At 43.0% G+C, this 19,941-nt stretch overlaps 1 protein-coding gene across 4 annotated transcripts in view; it reads left to right on the forward strand.

The window, feature by feature from the left end:
* The window catches only part of IMMP2L (inner mitochondrial membrane peptidase subunit 2), a 1,785,698-nt gene that overhangs the window by 1,419,985 nt on the left and 345,772 nt on the right, over positions 1-19,941 (forward strand). The window lies entirely within an intron of this gene.

A 19,941-nucleotide genomic window follows, 5' to 3' on the forward strand; every position in this document is an offset into this window, starting at 1 on the left:
TCCCAGTAGAGAGGTTGAGTTACCACCCAAGAAAGAGATCTAGGTGTCATAGTGGATAATACATTGAAATTGTCAGCCCAGTGTGCTGTGGTGGCCAAAAAGGCAAAAAGAATGTTAGGTATTATTAGGAAAGGAATGGCAAATAAAACGATGGATTTCATAATGTCTTTGTATCGCTCCATGGTGAGACTGCACCTTGAATCCTGTGTGCAATTCTGGTCGCCACATCTCAAAAAAGATATAGTTGCACTGGAAAAAGTGTAGAGAAGGGCGACCAAAATGATAAGAGGAATGTAATAGCTCCCCTATGAGGAAAGGCTAAAGAAGTTAGGGTTGTTCAGTTTGAAGAAGAAACGACTGAGGGGAGGATATGATAAAGGTATACAAAATCATGAAAGGACTTGAACAAGTTAATGTAAATCGGTTATTTACTTTCTCAGATAATAGAAGGACTAAGTGGCACACCATGAAGTTAGCAAGTAGCTCATTTAAAACAAATCAAAGAAAATTCTTTTTCACTCAGCACATAGTTAATCTCTGGAATTCATTGCCAGAGGATGTGGTTATGGCAGTTAATGTAACTGGGTTTAAAAAAGGCTTGGATAAGTTCCTAGATGAAAAATCCATAAACTATTAATTTATAAGCAATAGTAGCTTGAGATCTGTTTAATGTTTGGCTACATGCCAGGTACAGGTGACATGGATTGGCCACTGTTGGAAACAGGAAGCTGTTTGATGGACCCTTGGTCTGACCCAGTATGGCATGTTCTTATATACATGTTTTATGTATGCACAAAGTGTTCTCACACAAGCATGTTTTCTGCACATAAAATTGTATTTATGCACATAAAAATGTTTTCAGTGTTTTGTATGCAAAAATCATATTTTTATATGTAGAAAATATGCAAAGCATGTTTTGTGTGCCTATAATTGGGGGGGGGGAGGAGACTTTTCCTCTGCCCCATGCTTTCTTTTCATGCAGTTCTGGATCTTGCTCCCTCCCCATAAAATCCTTTCTCCTACCTTCTGAATTAAAATGTGTGTTCATCCTATTGAAAAGGCTGATAGCTAAATTTTAAATCCCCTGCATGAGGTGAAAATGGGGGTTACTCGTGCAGCTGGACTTTGTGCGCGCTGCGTGCATTTTAGAACAGGCCCAGCCATGTGTAACCTCTCTTACGCTCACAAGAGCCAGGCCTCTATCAAGGGGCGGGGAGGGGCAGTCCGGGGGGTGGGGCAGAGCTGGAGGCCACTGTGCTGGGGGATCACGAACTAGCAGTCTGTCGGCGTGCGCAACTCACGCCAACTCAGGAGCTGGTGTAAGTTCATAAACAAGAAAACAACTGAAAGGTAGGGCCTTCAAAAGGACCAGGGGAAGAGGGAGGGTAGGTAGGGGGGTATGAAAGTTCCCTTCCAGTCCGCTCCTGATCTCATCATTGCAGATAATCTGGGCAAATCTCCCCCCCCCCCGCGTGTGCCAGCCCGGATGTTATAACATGCGCGCGCCGGCATGCACATGTTATAAAATCACGCATCCATGTGTGCGCACCGGGTAGTGCGCACACATGGAGGCGCGCACATATTTTTTTTTAAATCTACCCTTGAGTGTATATTTTAACTATGACCTGCATACATTTTGCAGCTCTTGATGCAGTAGCATACCATTGTTTCCTGAACCTTGTATTATATATATTTTTTCTGCATGGATTAAAAAACTGCAGTGAATTTCAACACACAGTTTTACTGTGTGCCTTATTATGTCAGACCCTATGTAGACAAACCTAAAATAGAAGGATGATACCTAATGATGTGGGAAGGTGTTGCACTAGTGTCTTTGACAAACTGGGGGACGTATGTGTAGGTGCTGCAGACCTTGCTGTTGATTAATTAGATTATGGGGAAAACCATGTGACTGCTGAAGTAATGAGTCAATAACTGTGGCCTTGCAAAATGTGCACCAGTTCACACAGCTGATTGGCTATTATGTCGTATTGAGTGGAAGGAAGGTCATAAGAACATAAAAAATTACCATACTGGATCAGACCAAGGGTCCATCAAGCCCAGCATCCTCTTTCCTACAGTGGCCAAACCGGGCTACAAGAACCCGGCAAGAACCCAAACACTAACAAAATCCCATGCTACTGATGTAGGTAGTAGCAGAGGCCATCCCCTAAATCAGCTTGATTAATAACAGTTAATGGACTTCTCCAAGAACTAATCCAAACCTTTTTTAAACCCAGCTACACTAACTGCACTAACCTCATCCTCTGGCAACAAATTCCAGAGCTTAATTGTGCGATGAGTGAAAAAGAATTTTCTCCGATTAATTTGAAATGTGCTACTTGCTATCTTCATAGAGTGCCCCCTAGTCCTTCTATTATCCGAAAGTGTAAATAATCAATTTATATCTACCTGTTCTAGACCTCTCATGATCTTAAAGACCTCTATCATATCCCCCCTCAGCCATCTCTTCTCCAAGCTGAACAGCCCTAACCTCTTTAGCCTTTCCTCAGAGGGGAGCTGTTCCATCCCCTTTATCATTTTAGTCGCCCTTCTCTGTACCTTCTCCAGTGCAACTATATCTTTTGTTAGATGCGGTGACCAGAATTGTACACAGTATTCAAGGTGCGGTCTCACCATGGAGCGATACAGGGGCATTATGACATTTTCCGTTTTATTCACCATTCCCTTTCTAATAATTCCTAACCTTCTGTTTGCTTTTTTGACTGCTGCAGCGCACTGAGCTGACGATTTCAATGTCAATATAAGCAGTGCAGATAGAGAAATTCAAAGTACATCCTAAATGGCTTACTTAAGCATAAATACATTTCCACGTACAAGTGTATGACTTTGGAATATGATACATTTTCACTCTCCTTAATCTTCCCATGCTTGGTTGCTCAGTGTTGTGTTCGGTAGAGCATTTAGCACATAGTGCCTTTGGAGGGGAAGCAGAGATGTTTTTTTTTTTGTAAGGAATAGCTAGCTCTAATGTGCCTTGGAGGCAAGACAAAGAGCTTTGAGATAGGATTATGTTTTCTTTCCATGTAGATGTGAATCCTCTCACATTCTTCTTTCACTTGTAATAATTGTTTCCCTTTTTATGCCTTGATTCCTATGGGGTTGGATTGTGTAAGAGATTTAAAGCATATGTAAATGAAGCAGTTTGATGACTGTAGGTAAGAGTCATGGCTTCTTTCCCTTAGTTCAAGCTGATATCAGTGTGATTGTGTTGAATGTACTTTTCCTGCCCAATTTCAGGTATTTGGACACAATGATATCAATTCTACACACTGGGAAAGGGATAACCATAGCCATGCTTATTTGTTGTAATGAAATTGATAATGTATTGCTTCAATTTTATGTGGGGGACATTCTAAAATCCCAAATAAGGAGGATGTATTTCTTATTTTAACAGAGGTTTAGATTATTTCATTTGTCACAAATGGCACATAAATTTTCTAAGCCTTTGATTTTAATTCATTATGTTCTCATTATTAACCAAATAAACTTACAAACAAACTTAGGGGGGGGTCATTTATCAAGCCATGAAATTTTACCACAGGAGAGGGAGTTGCCGTGATAATTGGCCTCTCCCTGGTAAAATATCACAGCCATTTCCCCCACAGTATTTTTTATTGAAAAAAAAAGTCACAATAAAAATATTGCAAGGAAAGGGCGAAAACCTGCAATTGCAACCCACTTCACATGGGGCTGCCTTCTTCTAAAAGGGCCAGCATCAGCCCTAACCCGTACTCCCCAACGTGGCAACCCCCTCCTGGGGTCTGATTAGATTATTGCCCAGCCGCTGCTGCCTGTAGAGATGGTGCAGCCGTAAAAAGTGTATAAAATAGAAAAAGTAATTGCACAGTGATGCCTTATCTCTCTACCCAAACCTCTCTCCCTTATGAAAAATATCCTCCCTGGTTCCAACCCCCCCCCCCCTCAAAGGCATCCTATTCCTCCCAACCACTCCTAGACCTTCCCAACAGGAGAAGTAGTCCCTGGTAGTTTAGTGCCCCCCCCTCCCACCCCTAGCTTCCTTCTATGAAAAATGGCCCTGGTAGTCTAGTGGCCCACCCTAACCTCCTTCATATTTTTAGAAGAAATCCCTGGTGTCTAATGGGGCCTAGAGCACCCCCTAGGTCCTGGGCTGTTCAACACCATTATCCAAAATGGTGCTGGTTGGCCCTTTCCTCTATCACATGATTGGCAAAGGCTGGTCAATGCCATTTTGAAAGATGACATATTAACCACTGGAGCCCCAGTAGATACCAGGGATTTCTTCTAAAGATACAGGGAGTCAGCCATTAGACCACTAGGGACTTCTTTCATAGAAGGGGAGTGGGGTGGGGGGCACTAGACTACTAGGGACTACATCTACTGTTAAGCGGGTTTTTCAGAGTGGCGGGGGGGGGGGCATGGCATAGACCTTTGAGTGGGGTTGGGAACTAGGGGGGATATTTTTCAGAAAGGGAAAGGATTTGGGTAGAGGGGTAAGGCATCGCAGTGTGATTATTTTTCTATTTTTTACACTTGTTTACAGCTGCATCACCTCTACAGGCAGAAGGGATAATCAGACCCCTGTGGAGGTTGTCACAATGGGAGGGGGATGATGTTTTTGGACCATATGGCCCTTTAAGAAGCATCCCAGGAACATCAAGTTATGTGTTAGCATCCAGTTAGCTTCAAATCCTGAGATTGCTTTTTATTTTCATAGGATTAACTATGCATTAGCTGTTTTGCATGCAATTTGTAAATTTTAGACTTGCTAGGTAGGATATCTCTATTAGAAAATTAGTCAACCTTCATTCCATACCAAATAAATTGGTAATCGTGCTGATAAGCCCTTGTGAGTAAAAAAGCCTTGTAATCATTTGGTGACTTAGTATTGTGTGATTCTTCTGAAGAGGTTATTCTTGCACTAATCTTTAAATCCACTTTTGTTGATTAATACCACCGTCCGACATTGCGAAGTTTCGGAGCGTGTGGCCCCTTCTTCAAGGACACGGCGTTGAGTGTGGTGGTCGATAGGTGAATGGTCAACACAATATAGAAAGAATAGGAGCGTCCTTTAAATGTTGTATAAACAACTAAAAAGATGTGGTTATTATGACACGAGGAAAGACACATACTTGCGGAATTGAAGTGCCAGGAACGGCGAGCAATAATTGCATGATAAACACTGTTTTTCACATGCTAATCACTTATTGCGGCTTAGTACATATATCCCTTAGAGAGAGCATGTTGTCAACACTATTTGTTCATATAATCTATGTGGTGTAATTGTTCAAAAATAAAAAATCCACTTGTATTTCTTTTTGCCATCACAAAAGAGAGAATCAATCAGATCTATCGCCCAGACCGACAAATCACGTTCTAAATGTTTAATTCCTATGTGCTATGTTACTGAAAGTGCTCTGATACTATCTCTGATTGCACTGCAATGTTTTTATAAACTCATTGGTGAGAGCTTTGTGTCTTTTCCTCTGTAAAATAGATTACACAGGAACCAAATGCACAGCTTAACCACACCCAGTAAGAGAATTTATAGTGTTTCAAATGAGTTAAAAAAGCGTATTTTACCTCAAGGAACAATGACATTGTTTGCATTGTCCATACTAAGTAAACATGCACTAAGCAGATTTGTTATCATACTTTGTTTTTCCTTCCTATAGGAAACACTATGCTGTTTTTTAACTAAAGCATCATGTAAATTATTCTGTCTTGCAAAGTTAATCTAAGGTTTCCTTTTAGATGTGTTGCAAGAAGGCTGTATTAAAAACAGGCATGTTGTCCATCACCATATACTATTTTTTCTGTAAAGGTGATGCTGTACATCCTCTGCTCCTCATTACAGTATTTGATTGAGATTCCATCGCTCTCCTTTGCCTGCAAGCAGATCTTTGGTATCGCAGACCCTGCTGTCTGGAACAGTCTTCCTGCAGCTATTAGAGAAGAGAGTGATCTTTCTCCGTTTAGGAAGAACTTAAAAACATATTTCTTTCGCTAACCTTCCCAGATTGAGTATTGCTTGATCCTGTTAAACTATATTTTGTTTTGTTTTCCAAGAAACGTATAGCAGTGTTGCTTTTTATTTGTTTTGGCGTGTTTGTTTTGTTTTGTGTAAGGTTTTGTTATGTTTTACTGTGTATGTCAACTGTAATCTGCTGAGATTGGTGGATCAGTGGAATAGAAATAGTGGAAACAAATAAATAAATAATGCCCATTTATACGTTCATTTCACAATTATCTGAGGACAATCTCTTTTAATAAAACAGACAGCTGTATATTCTGATTTTGCTGAAAGCAAAGACATCATTTTGCTGTTAGCAAAGACATCTCAGTCCTAGAAATTGCCCAAGTGGTATATTGTCTTTAAGTGATTTCTGATGAAACTTTGAAAGCTTCTATTATTTAGTAATGTGTTTCTTTCCACATATTTACTATTAGTGTTCCCAGATAGGTTTTTTTCAGCTTTAAAATTCAGATATCCAGAAGCTATGTCTTCATTCTTATCTTCATTGTAAATATGAAAATGGTGGTCTCTTTCATTTAGCTATTCATAAAATTTAATCAGCTTCATATGTCCTGTTCAAACAATGAGAATTTCATCAGAGTATCACTACCAGATTGTCTCAAACTGATGTAATTCTTTAACTGTAAATGAAAAAAAACAATTTTGTTTTCAAACCTTCCTGCATACATCTTTGCTACTAATGGTACTATCTATTGATGTAGTTTAGATCTGTCAAGAAAAACAGTTTTTATTTTAAAAAATAAATTTTGGTTAGTTAATCACATTAAATCCACCAAAATCCCCATACTTTGTGCTTCTGATGCAGTCCTTTAATGATGCATTACAAATAGCCTCTAGTACTGCCTCTTGCTATTTAGATGTATACAAGCACTTATATCCAAGGAGATTAACTAGTAGGGATGTGAATCGTTTTCCATATCGTCTTAACGATAGAAATCGTGTGGCAGGGCAAGAAAATCATCTTAGGCACGATTTTTTAGTTAAAAAATCGTTAAAAATCGTTTTTTCCGATTAGTGCGCACTAACTCGAGTTAGTGCGCACTAACGGGAGTTAGTGCGCACTAACTGAAAATGATACAATTTGACACTTTTCAGGTCAGTTAAGGTCAGTTTAGGAATGAATATGTATTCCTATTGGCTGCCCTCTTATTTATTCATGTTACCAAGTTTCCTACTGACAGTATATGGGGGATGGGAAATGGAAACAGTTGGTAGCTTGACAAAACAAGTAATGTGATCAGTCAATGTGACTAGAACTTGTGCCCTAACCCTGATACCAGGGGTATTGTGATCTTCCTGCACACAGTGCCCTATCCCTATTAATACCAGGAGTGTTGTGATCTTCCTGCACACAGTGCCCTATCCCTAATACCAGGGGTGTTGTGATCTTCCTGCACACAGTGCCCTATTCCTGATACTGGGGGTGTTGTGATCTTCCTGCACACAGTGCCCTATTCCTGATACCGGGGGTGTTGTGATCTTCTTGCACACATCCCGATATCAGGGATAGGGCACTGCATGCAGGAAGATCACAACACTCCTGGTATTAATAGGGATAGGGCACTGCATGCAGGAAGATCACAACACTCCTGGTATTAATAGGGATAGGGCACTGCATGCAGGAAGATCACAACACCCCTGGTATCAGGGATAGGGCACTGTGTGCAGGAAGATCACAATACCCCGGAGGAGTGAGGGTCAGGCAGCTCCCCCCTGTCTGTGAAGCCAGCCTCTCACTAGTAATGCAGGGAGGGAGCTGTCTCAGACTTCACCATCCACCCCCCCCCCTCACCCACACACCATTCACTAGCTGGGACATGGGGGAAGTCAGGAGTGAGGGTCAGGCAGCTCCCCCCTGTCTGTGAAGCCAGCCTCTCACTAGTAATGCAGGGAGGGAGCTGTCTCAGACTTCACCATCCACCCCCCCCCCCCTCACCCACACACCATTCACTAGCTGGGACATGGGGGAAGTCAGGAGTGAGGGTCAGGCAGCTCCCCCCTGTCTGTGAAGCCAGCCTCTCACTAGTAATGCAGGGAGGGAGCTGTCTCAGACTTCACCATCCTCCCCCCCCCCCTCACCCACACACCATTCACTAGCTGGGACATGGGGGAAGTCAGGAGTGAGGGACAGGCAGCTCCCCCCTGTCTGTGAAGCCAGCCTCTCACTAGTAATGCAGGGAGGGAGCTGTCTCAGACTTCACCATCCTCCCCCCCCCCCCCCTCACCCACACACCATTCACTAGCTGGGACATGGGGGAAGTCAGGAGTGAGGGTCAGGCAGCTCCCCCCTGTCTGTGAAGCCAGCCTCTCACTAGTAATGCAGGGAGGGAGCTGTCTCAGACTTCACCATCCTCCCCCCCCCCCCCCTCACCCACACACCATTCACTAGCTGGGACATGGGGGAAGTCAGGAGTGAGGGTCAGGCAGCTCCCCCCTGTCTGTGAAGCCAGCCTCTCACTAGTAATGCAGGGAGGGAGCTGTCTCAGACTTCACCATCCACCCCCCCCCCCTCACCCACACACCATTCACTAGCTGGGACATGGGGGAAGTCAGGAGTGAGGGTCAGGCAGCTCCCCCCTGTCTGTGAAGCCAGCCTCTCACTAGTAATGCAGGGAGGGAGCTGTCTCAGACTTCACCATCCTCCCCCCCCCCCCTCACCCACACACCATTCACTAGCTGGGACATGGGGGAAGTCAGGAGTGAGGGTCAGGCAGCTCCCCCCTGTCTGTGAAGCCAGCCTCTCACTAGTAATGCAGGGAGGGAGCTGTCTCAGACTTCACCATCCTCCCCCCCCCCCCCCTCACCCACACACCATTCACTAGCTGGGACATGGGGGAAGTCAGGAGTGAGGGTCAGGCAGCTCCCCCCTGTCTGTGAAGCCAGCCTCTCACTAGTAATGCAGGGAGGGAGCTGTCTCAGACTTCACCATCCTCCCCCCCCCCTCACCCACACACCATTCACTAGCTGGGACATGGGGGAAGTCAGGAGTGAGGGTCAGGCAGCTCCCCCCTGTCTGTGAAGCCAGCCTCTCACTAGTAATGCAGGGAGGGAGCTGTCAGCTGTCTCAGACTTCACCATCCTCCCCCCCCCCCTCACCCACACACCATTCACTAGCTGGGACATGGGGGAAGTCAGGAGTGAGGGTCAGGCAGCTCCCCCCTGTCTGTGAAGCCAGCCTCTCACTAGTAATGCAGGGAGGGAGCTGTCTCAGACTGGTATCAGGGTTAGGGCACTGTGTGCAGGAAGATCACAACACTCCTGGTATTAATAGGGATAGGGCACTGTAAGAGATGACTGTAGTAGATTGAATAAAGATCTGATGTTTCTGCTCTCCTCACACCAAACAAAAACAACACACAAGCAGAGAAGCCCTTCTTACAAAGCTGAGCTAGTGAGTTAAGTAGGAGGAAAAGTAAACATACTGGTGCCAGTGTGGCTACTTAAAAAATACACTTACCAACAATCAATTACATATATTTGAACTGTGTACAGTTCCAGCCAGGACCACCTTTCTAAAATGCACAGTGATTGGCAAATTCAACATGCACTAGCATTTCAGGTGCCTGCTAACAAAAATAATAAACAAACAAGTTCTAGTCACGTGAGTGCTGATCATTACATTACTTTTTTTGTCAAGCTTCCAACTGTTTCCATTTCACATCCCCCCAACCATATTGGTAACATCAATAGTTAAGAGCACAGCCAGCCAATAGGAATACATACATACATATTCATTCCTAAGTGACCTTTACTGACCTGGGAAGTGTGAACACTTTGTTTCATTTTCTGTTGGTGTTCGTTAGTTTCCAGTTCCATTTCCCATCCCCCCAACCATCACCTCAGTGGTAACCTTGGTAACATCAATAGATAAGAGGGCAGCCAGCCAATAGGAACACATATTCATTCCTAACTGACCTTCAGTGACCTGGAAAGTGTTTATTTGTATCATTTTCAGTTAGTGCGCACTAAATCGAGTTAGTGCGCACTAACGGGGAGTTAGTGCGCACTAACTCGAGTTAGTGCGCACTAACACGATTTAACGATTTTTAACGATAAATCGTTAGAATTTCTATTGTATCGTGTTCTATAACGATTTAAGACGATATAAACATTATCGGACGATAATTTTAATCGTTGAAAAACGATTCACATCCCTATTAACTAGACAGCTTTAAATCCTGTCACACACACAGTCTTAGTTAAAGCATCCATTGTTCATCTAGCCCAATATTTCAAATTTGGACCTCTTAACTTAAGGAATAATCTACAAATTGTAGCTGAATTTGGATTTTAGATTTAATTACTTACTTTTCCAAAACCGAACTCAGGGCAAGTGATATTCAGGTCCAGTAGGTATTTCTCTGCCACAGAGGGCTGCTTATCTGTTTGTCACTGAGGCAGGGGAGGGTGAAGTGACATGCCCAAGTTCATAAGGAGTTGTCAGGGGAAGAAGATGCATTTAAACTTTGGCCTTCCTGAATCTCAGCTGCTGCTCTAATCACTTGGCTACTCAAGGACTATTACAAATTTATCTACAGGCCACATGGAAGAGAGAAGCAGGAGAAGCTCTGGGCTGCTGATAGCTGGGCTGTATGGAAGAGAAAGCCATAGATCATCTTCGGCCCCATTGGCCACATAACAAGGGGTGGCAGCAGCAGCTTTTTGACCCTCTGAGCTCCCTTCGTAGCCTGGGATGTACCTCATCCAACCCCATGGCCTTGTCTACTTTCAAGTTACTTAACTCATCCCATGCATTCTCTTCTGTATTTATGCTCCTGTCAACCAGCAATAGTCCTTCTCCCTGGTCATCTTTAGTGAACACTGAACTAAAGTATTTATTAATATTTCTGCCATTTCTTCATCTCTCTCCATAAATTGCTCTTCGTCACCTTTCAGTTTCTTTATATTACTTCGGCCCTTCTTTCACTGATATATCTGAAAAAATTTTTGTCACCTCTCTTTACCTCTTTATCAATCATTTTTTCTGTTTGATCTTTTGCTTTCCTGATTTTTCTTCATCTTCACCAGATATTCTTCCCTGTGTTCCTCTTTTTTGGGATCCTTTATACTTCTCGAACACTGTTCTTTTTGCCTTTATTTTGTCAGCCACCTCCTTTGAGAACCAAATGGGTTTCTTTTCCCTCTTACTTTTGTTTACTTTTCTAACACAGAGATTTGTTGCTTTGTAATAGCTCATTTTAATTTGGCCCATTGTTGTTCCACCTCACCCATCTTTTCCCAGTTCTTCTTCCATTCTTCCCCATTTTGACAAAGTCCCTATTTGTGAAATTCAAATGTCGGGTCTCCATGTGACTTCTCTGTACCCTGTTTGCAATATCAAACCATACTGTCTGTTGATCACTGGTGTTCAGGTGGGCTCCTATCTAGATATTAGAGCCTATATTCCCATTAGTGAGCACTAGATCAAGTATAACACCTTCCCTCATGGGTTCCATTACCATTTGTTTGTGCAGAGCCCCTTGAACACAGCCACTTGTAGATTCCTCAGAAGGGATACTCCAATCCATATCTGGAAAATTAAAACAGCCTCTCTATTTATTTCTAGTTCTACCTAGATTTTATTATTTTCTTGGTTCAATACCCCTTGCTGTGTAACTGATTACACATCCCACCCACAAGTTTGCTAGGCACAGCCCGGTGTTTCTCTTAAAAACACACAGGGAATTAAAATAATAACTAGACAACAAATGTAAGAATCCAGCAACACACTTTCCCCCACCCTAACCCATCTTCACCAGTCTCTTTTAACCCTCCCAGCCCATCCCACCAGTCTATCTTAACCCTTCTTAGTCCATCCCTACCACTCCCTCTCTCCAGCACATCTCCACAGTTCTCTTTCTTCCTCGAGTCTATCCTCACCAGTCTTTCTCACCTCCTACCACTGCATCCCTACCACTTGTTCTTTCCCTCTTCAGCCCATCCTATGCAGTAGCAACAGCCTGAGCCCAGGCAGCTAAAGGTGAGTTACTGGAAGGGGCAACACTAGCTACTTCCCAATGTAGGGTGGAAGAGATCTGAGGTGAAATAGAAAATTGTAGGGAACTGCCCTATATTTGTTCCTTTTCCTCTTCATCGCAATCTTCTTCTCATCTTTATTTCACTTTCCACTTCTCACTTCTTGCTTTTCCATTCTCCCCTTGCTTCTTTTCCCCTTTCTCCTACTTATCCTCTTGTAATACCTCTATGACCGATTAATTTGCAGGGCCACTTCTGGGTCCAGGACCAGCCTGGTGTGAGCTACCCTTGGATAGGCTCTGTCGGTCCTTGAATACTTGGCATGTAGTGCCTCTACCTGTGGTCTAGCATGGTGCTTCTAACATTTGGGCAGATACAGTAAAAAATGCGGGAGAGCAGGCGAGCACCTGCTCTCCCGGCGCGTGCACAGGCCACTCTCCTGAGCGCGCGATTCAGTAAATAAATTTATTTAAATTAGGCCCGGCAGTAAAAAGAGGTGCTAGGGACACTAACATGTCCCTAGCGCCTCTTTTCGGACAGGAGCGGCGGCTGTCAGTGGGTTTGACAGCCAACGCTCAATTTTGCCAGCGTCGGTTCTTGAGCCCGCTGACAGCCATGGGTCGGAAACCGGACGCTGGCAAAATTGAGCGTCCGGTTTTCGAGCCGCGGGCCTATTTCAATTTTATTTTTTTTTTTAAACTTTCGGGACCTCCGACTTAATATTGCCATGATATTAAGTCGGAGGGTGCATAGAAAAGCAGTTTTTACTGCTTTTCTGTTCAGTTTCCCAGTGCCCGGAAAAATTAGCGCCTACCTTTGGGTAGGCGCTAATTTCTGAAAGTAAAATGTGCGGCTTGGCTGCACATTTTACTTACTGAAACGCGCGGGAATACCGAATAGGGCCATCAACATGCATTTGCATTTTGCGGGCGCTATTAGGTTCAGTGGGGTTGGACGTGCGTTTTGGACGCGCTATTACCCCTTACTGAATAAGGGATAAAGCTAGCACGTCAAAAACGCGCATCCCAAATGCCGGCTAACAGTGCACTCTGTCCTGCTAGTAACGATAAAAGGGCCGGGCCAGGGCCACAGTAGGCTGCTGCTACTACTGTGATCCCGGTTGATGATCTTTCATTTTTACAGTATTGGGAGAGCGGGAGGGTTAAGGTCAGGATGTGGGGGTGGAATGGGGAGGGAGACAGTTCCAGGAAGGCAAATTTTGGCAAGATCTGGGGGAGAAGGGAGACTGGCACTGGGCCTATAAAATTTACTTTTTTGATACATGTTTGCAGACTTTTGGTTGGTGCTACTGGATTTAGAGCTGGGGGGGGGGGTTGGGGGCAATGACATGATAGGGTCACTTGCAATCTTCTTTAAGAAAAAAGTAACAGAGCTGCAGCTCCACTTAACCGGCTATATTCTTTTGAATATTACTGCATAACTTTAGACCTAACTGGCAATATTAAAGATATATCCAGTTAGGTTTAAAGTTATCTGACTAAAAATAGCCGGATGCTCCTTCCCCTGAATATCTAAGACAAGTTAACCTGCTAACTAGAGCCAGATAACTTGTCAGCTTACCAGCTTAATGAATATTATTCCCTTTATGTCTGTCCTTTTTTTATATGAATCCTGCCTTTTCAGTCATTGTTCATGCTCATAAGTGTACTGTTACTGCCTTGCATCTGACTTTTTTCCCACTTCTTCTTTCCCTCTGACTACCCAGAGCATGTAGAAACCTTGTACTTATAATCAGTAGATCCATACATGCATGCATTTCATGGGGTTTGTATTGGAGGGAAAGTATTGTCCCTCTTATTGTGCTGCCTTCTTCCTTGTACCTCCTGCTTTCTGTGTTGTGTGTGTGGCATCCTCGCTGACTGTCCATTTTCCCTCTTTCAGCCTTGCCATGACATGCCAGCAGACAGAAAAGAAGCCCACAGAAGTGGGGAAAAGATACTTAGCTCCAGCCCTTAAAAGAGTCACCAGGACACCTAGGGAATGGGAAGCAATTAGAGTTTTATTAAAATAATAAAAAAAATAACTTATACTTTTGTGTTATATTTGTTATCATTTACCATAGATTTGTTTCTTATATATGTTTGTCTTGACTAGATTATATGCTCCATAGAGTCATATTGTATGTGTGTTGAAATAAGTATTAATAGTCATGAGTCTATGTATCCTGGGTAAATCCAGGTAGTGTATACTTTAGAGACTAATTGTGAGGAGAAGACATGAATGAGTTGGGACAGAGATGGATGCTGGGGCATTTGTAGTCAGTGCATTGGTTACTAGGCAGGGATTGTGAAAGTCATTTTTAAACAGAGAAGTGATGCGTTGTGCTGCGTTTTATCTTTGCACAGTTCTTATTCAAGAAACAACTCCAAAATATGACTTATTCTGATCTCTTTACTGACAGTTTTTTTTTCCTATAAAAGGAAAAAAGACATAGCCTGGTGCCCATGAATTTTGCTGGGAGAAAAACATAAATAAAAGTGACATCTTTCTTCCCATAACTGGAGTTATGCTGCTGAGATGGAGGGAGCCTGGTAATCTTCAGTGAGGAGTAAATATATTCCGGGTAGATGCCCTGAGGATGTAAATAAAACCAAAGCAAAAGTGTGGATGAATTATTCCTTTTTTGGTTGGAGGTAGAGTGTTCATGGGGTGTTTGTAGTGGCTCTGTTTCCTGCGCAATCTGAATATATATTTTCTGAAGGAGCTGAACCATCTTTTTTTTTTTTCTTCTTCTTCAAAATCATTCTCAGTTGTGACTGAATACTCATTTTTAACACAAGCAAGATGTGCTAAACTATAACATTTGACTACTGTTTATCAACAGGAGGCCAAAATCTCTCTGGGAGTAAATTGACCCCTATGCTTTTTGCACTGGGTTTAAAAGTACAGTGTCATTTTGAATTTATTGCAGGTTTTATGCTTGTACTTCTTTGTATTCCTTACGTAAGAGTAATGTTTCCAAATGTCTCCTTTTATGCCACCCCATGGTGTAAGTCTGTTCAGTCAATCTGGTATTCAAGGTCAGATCAAACTAAAGGTGATCATGCCCCTTCCCACTTCCCTAGTCTATGTCAAATGACTGGCTGTGGCACTCGCCATTTAAAAAATAGAAGATTTATTTCAACTTTCTGAACAGGTGGATAGAGCATCTTGTCCTGTTCATTTTATAATGTCAAGAAAGAAATTATTTTCCAATGAGGAGTAGGTATAACCTTTCAATCCAGAGCTGGCTGGTATTATTCCACAGTATTCATGCTACCTTTTCCTCACAATTTTATTTTCATTGGGGTAGATTTTAATAAATGTGTTTGCACATTCATGTGCGCACGCTTCCTGGCACATACACATGGACTCGCCAATTTTTTAATATGTGCGTGCCGGCGCACGCATGTTATAAAATCGTTGGGCCGCACGCACATGTGCAAGGGAAGGAATTATGCAAGTTTCACACGGTGAAGCATTGCAGCCTTTCCCAGTTCCCTACCCTAACCTCCCTTCCCCTTCCTCTCTCCTCCTTACCTCCTAAACCCTTTCCCTTACCTTTTTTTTTTTTCTTATTTTGTTGCTTAGTGCTCCAACGGAGCAGTAGCAACTTGTGCGCGCCAGAATCCCCACAAATGACCAATGTACCGGCTACCTCCAGCCCCGTCCTGCTCTGTCCCTGGACCGCCCCCTTTACAAGCCCCAGCACTTAATCGCATACCGGGGTTTACGTGCGTGGCCACGCCTATTTGAAAATTGGCCTGGCACGCTTAAGGCCAGTACACACGTGTAAACCCTGGGATTTACTTACTCGGGGGGCCGATTTAAAATCTACCCGATTGTGTCTCAAAATATGCTCCCTGAATTTGGCGTAGGCTAATGATTTTTTATTTTCCTCAGTGTGACAATCACTGTAACCTTTTCACCCTCATCAGGTTTGATTTAAAAAAAAAAAAAAGAAACTCCACACTCACATTTTTTGTATGTTGTATAGAATATTACATTTTAGCCTTCTACCTCAAAGGATTCATCAAAATTCATACTACATCAGAAGAATAGTGTTATAACGTTTTGCACATTGAACGATTAGATTTGACTTAATGTCTTGTAAACATTATTAAAGATCACAATAGTTAGGATAAATATTACAACTGTATTATATTAAAACTAATAAAATATTGTAATAGTGTGCATCCTCACATGAGATCCATAAACAATGCGAGGATGGTAAATTGGATTAGAAACTAGTTAAATGTTAGATGACAGAAGGTAGCAGTAAATGGAGTCCCATAAATCAATCCAGAGACTTTTGCTATCCAATGGTTTGATAAATAATATTATAGACAATGAAATGTATGTCTCTTTGCAAATGATAGCAAAATCTGTAATAAGATAAATCTTCCAAAGGGCGTAGAAAACATGAGGAATCTAGAAAGAAATGAAGGAATGTTCAGCGTGTGGCATTATAAAACAATGAACAAAAAAACCCATATACTTCCATATACTTAGAGGCCCTGAAGCTCAGGAGGCAGAGGACATTTTCAGGTGTCGATGATAACTAAACAGGAGAGGATCTATGTGTGATCATATCTCATGACTTGAAAATTGCCTTAGTGTGGCAAGGCAAAAGGCAAACTCAGTAGAACGTAACGGTGCAGGAGAGGTAAAACCAACAGAAAAAGAGGAAATAATAATACCATTGTATGCCCAATTTTGCAGGCAATACCTCCAGAAAGATCTGGTATTCAAGGTCAGATCAAATTAAAGGTGATCATGCCTCTTCTCACAGAATAAAGCCAATTCAGAGGAAATTTGCCAAACTGGTGTAATGTCTGCAATGCAGATCTTAAGAACTGAGATTTTATGACCAGAGGGGTCAATTTTCAAAAAATACTCTGCACTTCACGTAGGGACATTTTTAGCCAAATTGTGGTGCCTGTATTTCATTCACCTAGATGTAGGTGTCAAACAATTTTTCCCCACTATTACTCCTTCTCTGTAACTGCTCACTTTTTTGACGCTTATATTTAGATGCCATTTAAAAACAGGGTCCTAAATTTAGGAGCTCAGCCTTAGTCAGTTTTCAAGGGATCCCATTTAGGTACCTACTTTCCTAAGGGGGTTATTTTATAAAGCTTTGTCGTGTGCGTTAGGGCCTTTTTGCATGCGATATAATGAAAATTAGGGGGAGGGGAGGAGTCGGGATGGGGAGGGGCGGAGTCAGCGGTGTCTTCTCTGCCAGCGATAATCTTAGTAACATTATCGTCGGCAGTAGCGAGCTGAATAGTATCACCTTTCATGGTGGCACTATTCAGTGCAAAAGCTGGCAGCTGGTGCGCCGCCATGGTGCAAAGGCTGCGGGCTTTCGCAGGCCCACCCACCCCCACCCCCTGTTTTTGCAGGATTCATCATTCTGCGAAGAATGATGAATCCAGGCCTAAGTTAGGTGACTACCCCCTTTGAAGATTGACCCAGAGGAGAGGAAAAGTGCAGGAAGATATAATACAGACATGAATGTACCTCAAAGGAATAAGTAATGCACAATAGGCAAGCATAGTTCAGATGAAGAACATATCCAAACAAAAAGCCCTAATTCTTAATAACTCTAGATCCTTAAAATTTGCACTTTAGAACCACACACTGTGCTATTTCCACAAGGTTTTATTTGCACAATGTTTAGCTTAGTTTCCTTTAAGACAGGGCTTCCCAAACCTGTCCTGGGGACCTTACAGCTAGTTGGGTTTTCAGGATCTTCACAATGAATATGCATGAGATAAATCTGCATATCATGGAGACTCAGTAAATACAAATCTATCTCATGCATATTCATTGTGGATATCTTGAACACCCGATTGGCTGTGGGGTCCCCAGGACAGTTTTGGAAAGCCCTGCTATAAGGAAACCACCTGTAAGATCATTGCATATGTCTGTTCCTTAACGGGTAAATTTTTAAACCCCTGCATGAATTTTCAAATGGGCCTGGCCACCCGTGTAAACCCCGGTATGCGAATAAGTGCCGAGCCCAGAGAAAGGGGCGGTCCAGGGGGCATGGAGGGATGGGGCTGGAGGCGGTCGCCACCATCTTTAAAGATGGCGCCGGCCATCCAGTGCTCCTACCATGTGACAGGGGCCGGCCAATGGCACGGAAACCCTGTCACATGGTAAGGGCAAAGGGCCATCGGTGCCATCTTTATGAGTGGCAGCCGAAGGCCCGAGAGCAGGAGATCGCTCCCTATGCCCCCCCGGACCACCAGGTAATTTTAAAAGGTTTTGAGGGGGGTCGGGAGGGTGGGGGAGGCTAAGGGGGTCGGTTTAAAGGGTTGGGTGGGTTTTTTTTTTATCGGGCCATAAGCGCCATTTATATTAGTGGCAGCCAAAATGGCGCCGATGGCCCGAGAGCGGGAGATCGCGCCGGGACCCCCCCCCCCCCCACTGGACCACCAGGTAATTTAACATTTTGGGGGGGTTCGGGAGGGTGGGGGAGGGTAAGGGATTGGTTTTAAAGGGTTGGGTGGGTTTTTTTTTATCAGGCCATCGGCACCATTTATATTAGTGGCAACCAAAATGGCGCCGATGGCCCGAGAGCAGGAGATCGCGCCGGGAGCCCCCCCCCCCCCCCCACTGGACCACCAGGTAATTTAACATTTTGGGGGGGTTCGGGAGGGTAAGGGATTGGTTTTAAAGGGTCAGGGTGGGTTTAGGGGTTGTTTTGGTGTGCCGGTTTTCCCGCCCTCCCCCCCAAATAATTCCCGTGCCTGATTTAACGATTTTTGATGATAAATCGGGGGAATTTGTATTTTTGACGATTTAAACATTATCTGACGATTTTTTTAAATCGTCAAAAAACGATTCACATCCCTAGGATAAAGGATTTAGGGGGTGGAAAGGACAGGGGAAGAGGGAGTATGGGCAGGGGGTTAGGGAAGTTCCCTCCCAGTCTGCTCCTTAATTGGCCTGGCCTGAAAGAGAACTGGGAGAGGCCCGATCTTGTTTCCGCGAGTACCTGTATAAAAGTAGGCCCCCTGCGCCGCCTGCACATGCACAAGCGGATTATAAAATCCAGCACGCATATGTGCGCGGCCCACGGATTTTATATCATGCGTGCGCCGGCGTGTGCATGTTATAAAATTGGCGCATCCATGTGTACGCACCTTTTAAAATTGACCCCTAAGTGTAACTCTCTGTCCCTCCCTTCTTAACATATTTGAACTATTGATCAAATTCCATACCAATTTGTGGCACAGATAGTGGAACACATGATGACACATGGCTCACACTTTTTTATGTACAGTTGATGTCACTAACAGAATCCATTTTTGTTTGTATTCTCTTTTGGGAAATAAGCTAGTTTAGTTCGGTTGAAAGCTCAGAAATCAGAGCTTATTGAGTTGTCTTTGAGCATTTTTAAATCTGCTCTGCCCTTGGTTAACATAGAACATTTTTAAAGCTGCCTTGCCATTATTTAATACCTGTAGTAATTTATGATCTAGTTTCAAATAGGAAAAATACATCTCTAATATTTAATGGTGTACTTATTGCACCAAAATTCACATAACAAACGTCATAACCATGATCAAATTTTTGTACCAAAGAGAGAAACTAGGGATTAGGAAATGTTCATGCATTTCCTTGTTTCTGTGGAAATTAAATCTTTGGACAAAATAGGTTTTACTTCAGAACAGTACAAATAAACTGACTTGTAGACTTATGCTTTTATTTTGGCAATCTACTCTCATCTTATTGAAATACCCACCACATGTTGTCAACATATTTGAATGACTGGCATGATAATGAACACTATTTTCATTTTTATTAAAACAAAATTATAAGAGCAGATGATGCATATCCTTGGTAAGAGAATAATCATATGTTTTATTATACTTTTAGATTAATCATGTGTTGATGCTTTAATTGCAACCATT

The sequence above is a fragment of the Rhinatrema bivittatum genome, chromosome 9 (genome assembly GCF_901001135.1).
Source record: "Rhinatrema bivittatum chromosome 9, aRhiBiv1.1, whole genome shotgun sequence".
NCBI classification, from domain to species: Eukaryota; Metazoa; Chordata; class Amphibia; order Gymnophiona; family Rhinatrematidae; genus Rhinatrema; species Rhinatrema bivittatum.